General features: G+C 43.9%; 1 long non-coding RNA gene across 1 annotated transcript; it reads right to left on the bottom strand.

The window, feature by feature from the left end:
- Window positions 1–269: 269 nt before the first annotated feature.
- Window positions 270–3,687, bottom strand: LOC117773876. The gene is made up of 3 exons (XR_004615988.1): window positions 3,419–3,687; window positions 2,585–2,828; window positions 270–554 (listed from the first exon to the last, which is right to left on the bottom strand). It is a non-coding gene; the product is annotated as an uncharacterized LOC117773876 (long non-coding RNA).
- Between the last annotated feature and the right edge of the window lie 2,331 nt (window positions 3,688–6,018).

Here is a 6,018-nt window from a genome sequence, read left to right as displayed (position 1 = left end):
CCACCATGACAATGGGATTTGTTTGTTTTTTTGTGAAATATCTTGACAAATATTTAAATGAACATGAACATGTGTGCCCCCTACAGGATAACTTCTAATACCATAGGTTATCTTCTTACCTTTCACTTAGTTCCATCATCAGCTCAAAATGTCACCATGTCCATTACTGCATTCCTGCAAAATCTCTAACATTCCCATCAGCTTCTGTTGTATCATGCTAAAGTTAAAAATGAGCTAAACATTTGCGAGTATTCGTGACCACAACCCCTTCAAAGTGAAAAACACCTTATAACACTGACACATATCACCAGTACATTTCTTTAGCTTTCAGATGATGTACGTTAAGAATTCATAGAACTGAGTGTTCATTATTATTAAGCTGTCATTTTAATAACTTTCCTGGGACCCAACATCTTGGGTTTCATTCACATAACGTAAAGTCTCCACCTTCCCTGGTATATTCAGGGTTCAGAGCATGTCATCCTGCAAGTTTAGCCTTGCAGGATGACACAGAGGCTGTGGAGAATGATTTATAAGCCGTTTTCAGACATGACCTTCGGGTAAAATTTGAAGAATTGGCTACGGAGTTCATCCGCAGTTTGCTTTTCACACATGCACAACACAGCAGGAGGTATTTTGCACAGACGCGTTCACAACAGCAACAAATCCTTCACATTATTCAGGCGACAAGTGGAGCAGCTGGGTGCAGCAGGCAGAGGCAGGAAGCGACGTATTAGCTCCTCTGCAGAGATCACATGATTTTCTTGACAACAAACAGACACCGGTGTCGGTTCTTATTGTCACAAACTCTCTTGACATCTTCGTCTGTTTGTTCTACGTGTGTGTGTCACCACTTTTTCAACCGGAGAAATTTGTTGTCTTTTAATTTTTTTCATTTTTGCATCTTGCGCGTGTTAGAAGCGTCATCACCTCCCCCCCATCGCTCGCGGTGAATCCAGCAGTGGATCCCCTGCTGTGTTCACACATCGACTTCTCCTGGATTTCTAAGGACATTAAGTCAGGCAGGGAAAGTCCGCAGATTCACACATTCACCTCCTCTGGAGAAAATATGGAGGAACTGTGGAGTTCAGTGCATATCTGAAAGCAGCTTAAGAAAGAACACAGTAACATTGTTCAACACTGTAAAACTACACACTTACAATTAGTGAAAGCATTATTTCTACAACGGTAGTATTTCTATTACTGTTACTCTCGCTTGCTTGCTTGAAACCTTTCCACGCACCAGTCTGTCCACACCTCTGCTTTATTTTTTAGAAGCTGACTGATTTATCAGTTGGTTGATATGAGCATTTCACATATGTATAGGTATCACCAATTGCTGATATTTATTTTATTTTACAGAATGCAGAAAAAGATGTGCATTTATTTTTATTTTCTTAAGCCAAGTACGATATAGTTGGTTGTATTTGCTTTCTTTTAATTTTTTGATAACGACATCTGAGGAATCAATGACATTTTTGCAATATATACATCAGCGGATATATTGGTATTAGTAATTTCTTACTTACTGATAACGGCATCAGCTCCAAAAATCGGTTGTGCTCTAGTAATTTAAACATGGCAGTGGAGGTTGATAGCGACATAGCCTTTTATTTTTGAGGCGCAGTTTCCCGGTAAGTCGTACATATTTTTACATATTTTTGGAGAAGAACAAAAACAAAGAATAGAATTACTGGAATTAAATGAAAGATGGGAATCTGATTTCTGCTGGATAATTGTAACCATCACACTTCTCAAACATCAGGATAATCACTGTAGCACAGTTTAGCCCAGTTATCTCCTCTGGCTTCTCCCTCTGGATCCCTCGATCGTCTTTCCTCTAATGAAGCTCCTTGTCTGTTTATAAATATGCCTGGCCATGAAATTGAAGTCACTTACTATCGTCCAACATGGTTAATTTGGTTATAAGATGTTTAGTCAGAGCCATGTTTGCCAAATCTCTATAATGGTGGTGCATGACCCACAGTCAGAATGGCCACAATTACGAGAACTAAGACACAGGTTGAAAAATAACAGGACATCCCTGTAACAGTGCTGCTTTGTACCTGATCATTTACCTCGGACTATTTCCATTTAATTGGCTGCAGCTGTTTCACCCTCCACTGAAGATACGTGCCGCTCTGTATGAATCTGTGTGCACGTTCATTGTGCGCTGTTTGCATTGAGCTGGATCAAATATCTCAGGTTTAAGGGTACATCGTACATATTCGTTTAAAATGAAGTTGTCTGTGTTTCTGCATTTTGGCTCCCCCCCCTACACACACACACACACACACACACACACACACACACACACACACACACACACACACACACGTAAACAAACAGTCGAGCACACACACACACACACGCGCACACACACGCACACACGCATGCTTGCGCGCCCTTTACCTAAATAGCAGTAAATTGGACAGAGAAGGGCCACCTGGTTCCTGTGTGTTTCAGAGAGCTTTACTTTTAGGGCGAGCCTCGCTACTTAGTTAAACAAAAGGGCCTCCGTGTTGGTCCTCTAGATAAACACACTTTCCTGAGAAAACACGGACACGGTTACACTTTAACTTACCCAGGGAGGCCACAGCGACATCCTCCCGGACAGTTTAGGTCGGATTGGGCTAGAGTTCAGACCCGCAGCGAGAATCATGCGCTGCACGTGAAACCATGCTGGCCTGTCAAACAATGGAGCCTTTGACAGCCCTGCCCTCCCTCCCCGGTCCACAGTACAGTCGGAGCACTGTCTCTCTAGGGCTTGGGTGTCACTCCCCATCTCTGTTGTGCTCCCCTGGAGCTGACCAGCTGGCTTCTAGGCTCTGGGATGTGAAAGCAGCCGCACAGAGGAGGTACAGTCAAAGTTCAGCCCAGATTAGCCCAGCAGAGAGGCCAGCAGCATCTCAGCCAAGTCCAAACTATTCCTACATAAATAACCTGATAAGACTGGACAGTTTAGAGGAGGCTGAACTGCTCCTTTTTTAGTCCGAACCATCTCAGATCCTCTCAGCTCTACTCTAAAACAATTTTTTATGATGTGGTATTTTTTCAAAGCATCTCTACACATATAAAACACTAGAATTTCTTTAAAGGGATAGTTAGATTTGATTTTTTTGCAATAACATTGTTGTCTTCCAGTGACACATTGACAAGGTTGTAGTGGAGGCATACTAACTGTTTAGAGTGGATTACAGGTGCTCTCTGCTATGCTCCAAGTTCATACAGTCATATCACAAGTATCTCTGTGCATGTAAAACACAAAGGAAAACGGAGGTAAGCTTACAGTATATCACTCCGCCTGAATCACTGGGATAAAAGAATGTGTTGAGTGGTCTTATGCAGAGACAAGAATGCGGTTTCTTTGGTATAAGGTCAACCCTGAAGCCATTGAGCCAGGATTTACAGTACGTACAGTCAGGTAACAGTTTTCAGTATTTCAAACAATGAATAAAGGCTCCTTATCTCCGTGGTGGATGATGAACATAAATGCAAGCAATAAGTGTTATCTGATGATGTTGTTATGTGAAGCTGCCACCTCCCCCCCGGCCCAACAGCAGTCGTGTAAACAGACAGCACTCTGGAGGAATGCTGTACTCTGTGACCTCCCGCCCAGAGTGCTGTTACAGTGCACTGAGTTCAGCTGAAACAGCCTGCCCCATGCTGCGCCTCCCCAAAGCTCCGCCTCGCCCTACCCCAGCCTGAGGCCCCTCAGGGTGGAAAAAAACACACCTCTTTCACCCAACACCACCGCCTCCTCACATACATACGCAAACATGAACAGACACACACACCCACACACACACACACACACACACACACAGACACAGACAGACAAGTGCTCAAGTGCTCCCTTTCTTTATCACCCCAGCTGTCAAAGCAGCAAGGTTAGTTTCGACAGTTTCAATCTATCTTCGTTTGAAAGATCTAACGAGTCAATTTATTATACTTAGCCCTGCCTCATACAGTTCATTTTTTGAGTAAAGAATGATGCATATTGTTGTTGGAAATATACTTTCAATAAAAGAACAGATTTTCATTATTAAACTTGTGTCCGGTACTCGGAAGCCCCTTTTAGTCATTACTTTATCTCGTCAGTCAGTATTCCACTATTCTATTTGCAAACCTCCTGACAAGCAGATGTACTGAGCTCGATTGTGCGATGGAAAATAAAAGTGCATGTTTTAAAACCAAAAGGCCACGTTTGTGTTTTCTGTGAAATTAAACCCCTAATTTCTCAGAAAATGTGGTTGAGGAGAGGCCGAGTGTTGTGTCAAGCAGACACTGCCCTCTGCTGGAGTGCAAACAGAGGAGAGAGGGCAGGTCAGGGAGGGAAGAGGCCACGAGATGTGAGTTTTGTGACACACCGATTCACTCATAAAGAGAAACAGAGAAGAGGTGAGGCACAGTCACTGAAACAGAGGAGAGACATATTTATATTCAGTCTGCCTCTCAAATAGTTGCAGCTGTCGGCCCATTCAAATGGAATGAATAAATCAGGTGAGACATCCGGTGGAAGTCGTATTTAACGCATCCCATGAAGTTGAGTTGTAGCTGCTTATACCTGTCATGGGTAATGACTGTGAAGTGAATTGTATCACTGATTGCAGTAAAAGGCTCACTGATTATCACTTCGCTGCACCTCATCACATTCAACACCAGGAAATTTACACATATTTGTGTTGCCATGCACAGAATGAAGACACATGCATGCCTGCGTGTGCGGAGGCATGCATGCACACACAATCGCAGTTAGCCGATGTCTGAGGAAACGAGGAGATGTCTGGTGCCATAGCAACCAATGCGGATATCCCACCCCTCCAGAGCGAGAGGGGGAAAAAAGAGAAGTGGCAGTGACAGATTGACAAGACCCTAATGAGATATTTGATACAGAGATGAACTCTATCCATCTATCCATCTATCTATCTATCTGTCTGTCTATCTGTCTATCCGTCTGTCTGTCTAATGTCCCTGTCTTTTTGCCTCTCTCTGTCTCTCTTTTTAGTGTTTCTGTGTGTCTGTCTTTCTGTCTTGTCTCTCTCTGTCTGTCGCTCTGTCTATATAATGTATCTGTGTCTGTGTGTGTGTCTTTCTGTCGCTCTGTCTCTGTCTGTCTTTCTGTCTATATAATGTGTCTGTGTCTGTCTCTGTGTGTGTGTGTGTGTGTGTGTGTGTGTGTCTGTCGCTCTGTCTCTGTCTCTCTGTCGCTCTGTCTATATAATGTATCCGTCTCTGTGTGTCTGTCTTTCTGTCTGTCGCTCTGTCTCTGTCTCCCTCTCCCTGTCTGTCTTTCTCTTTCTCTCTCTCTCTCTGTGTCTGTCTGGTTGTCTGGCACTTTGTCACAGTGACACTAAACGGGGAAGTCGAAGCCTTAAAATGTGGGGACAAACAACATTGGGGCGTATTTGAAAAAAGGAAAATGGAAGCAGCGGAGTGAGGGCAAGAGAAGGGGAGAACACACACTGATGAGGGAAGGGGAGAAATGAAACGAGGCAAGAAGAAAAAGACTCCGACAACTCTCTGGGGCACGTCTGTCTGTTGTGAGCACGGAGCCACAGCCTGAAAACACAGACACTGCCGCAGTCTGCATCAGCCTCCCTTTCACCGCCCTGACTCCCATTTGAACTGCAATCTCATATGTAATGCTATTATTCTGGCCCATATACCCAGTTACGTAACACTCCGAGCCAAATCCTGTCCTCATTCTACGTAGCAGCTACTCTCGCTCTGATCAAAATGTTGGGCTCTGTGTCAGTACGAATATTTGATGGTTTGAACAGCTATTTGCTCTTGTTACGATCTGATCATCTTTGTTTTTCTCTTCCTTAGCTTCCTGTGGGAACTTCTGTAGAGGATGGAATCGGCGACCATGTTTGCCAACGGTAAGTTGAGCCTCACTTCCTGGGCTGGCCTGCAGGTGGAAGTCACACCCACTGCTCTGTGCTCTATACACACACAGTGCAATACAAGCAACAACACCACAGTTAGGGGAAAGAAAATAAACTCCACTCCCAT

This window comes from Hippoglossus hippoglossus, chromosome 14, assembly GCF_009819705.1.
Source record: "Hippoglossus hippoglossus isolate fHipHip1 chromosome 14, fHipHip1.pri, whole genome shotgun sequence".
In the NCBI taxonomy this organism is placed as follows: Eukaryota; Metazoa; Chordata; class Actinopteri; order Pleuronectiformes; family Pleuronectidae; genus Hippoglossus; species Hippoglossus hippoglossus.
This window is presented reverse-complemented; position numbering and strand designations above follow the sequence as displayed.